The following is a 1755-nucleotide window of genomic DNA, read 5'->3' as shown; positions in this document are numbered from 1 at the left end:
GCGAACCTAAACAGCATGATAAAAAGTAGAGACATCACCCTGCCAACAAAAATACGCATGGTCCAAGCAATGGTATTCCCAGTAGTCATGTATGGCTGTGAGAGTTGGACTATAAGGAAGGCCGAGTGCCGAAGAATAGATTCTTTTGAACTATGGTGCTGGAGGAGACTCTTGAGAGTCCCTTGGACTGCAAGAAGATCAAATCAGTCAATCCTAAAAGAAATCAACCCTGACTGTTCCCTGGAAGACCAGATAATGAAACTGAAGCTCAAATACTTTGGCCACCAAATGAGAAGGGAGCACTCACTGGAGAAGACCCTGATGCTGGGAAAGATTGAAGGTCAAAGAAGACGGGGACGGCAAAGGATGAGATGGTTAGACAGTGTCAGCGATGCAACGAACATGAAATTGAGCCAACTTCGGAGGACGGCGGAAGACAGGAGAGCCTGGCGGGAGATTGTCCATGGGGTCGCGAAGAGTCGGACTCGACTGTGCAACTGAACAACAAAAATATATATACACACACACAATAGATAATCAGGTTAATTACAGAGCACAGAATACAAAATCCATATAAGGTAAAAATGTGATCAATCCCAGGTGCAAACCGTCCTGTAGTTGGCTCAGATTGCTGTGTATCCTCTTCCGTACTTACAGTAGGTGCAGATTCTGATGCTTCTTCAGCTCTTAAAGGCACGAAATCCTCCCCTCTTAGGCTGTCAGGAGCTGGATCTGGGGCTAAGTCAAGGGCAGGCATGACACTTGGAGCAGCAAGAATCCTGTGAAGTTACCTCTGCAGTTCTCAAGAACTTCGCTAGATCTCAAATTGCGAAGCACTGTCTACCAGTCCAATATCTGACTGTGGCTATTCATAAATAATTATAATTATAGCAGCTGAGGCTTCCCTTTCACACCCAATGTGAATTACGCACCCCTCCCTATTGTCATGCTGCTGCCATGATTTTCCGCCTCCTTGAGAGCATGCATAGCACTACTCCGAAATAACATTATATTTGGATCCTTTGTAATGCTAATTGCTGGAAGGTACTGGGTGTCCCATTGTAGTTATCTTCATAGAAAAGACTAATGGGGCTCTCAGTGTTTGAGGGAAAGGGAGAGAGCACTTCAGGAACTTAACAAATGCTAACGGAGAGAGAAATCACCCATATTTTCATCATGTAGTAACACCAATACGATGTTGCCCCAACTCATTTTTTAAAAAAAACCTTAGGTTTTGGTGTCAGCAATGACAACACAGCAGTTCACTGTGAAAATGCAGAGGAGGGGGGACATTTCATTCAAACACAAGGCGTACTTTCCCATTCAGATGCATGAAAAATATCATTCCAACATTGGGAAAGATCTTTTTTCAGGTTTTTTTTTTTAAAAAGCAGAGTTTTTAGGAGAAAAAAAATGGGCTACTCACAATTCGAACAGGAATGGAAGACAACGTTATGTGGAAAAAAATCAAAAAGGTGAACAACTAGAAATGCTAAAATGGAGCTGTGGAATCAGCCATGATCTAGATGCACCAAATTATTGGCACTGTCAATCAAAAGGGAGCTATTACCTGCATTTTGGAACTGTCCAATAACTGTACCATTTGGGGAGCAGATCTGAATGGTAATTAAAGAGATGACAGATTATGAAATATCAGTGGAGCTGAAGGAGATGCTGTGGGTTTTTTTTAATGTCTTGGAATGTACAATATAGAATTGGTTATGGCTCTAGTAATGGTGGCAAGGATGTATATGC

The sequence above is a fragment of the Gekko japonicus genome, unplaced genomic scaffold (genome assembly GCF_001447785.1).
Source record: "Gekko japonicus isolate JY-2015 unplaced genomic scaffold, Gekko_japonicus_V1.1 scaffold2774, whole genome shotgun sequence".
NCBI classification, from domain to species: Eukaryota; Metazoa; Chordata; class Lepidosauria; order Squamata; family Gekkonidae; genus Gekko; species Gekko japonicus.
Note: the sequence above shows the minus strand (reverse complement) of the source record.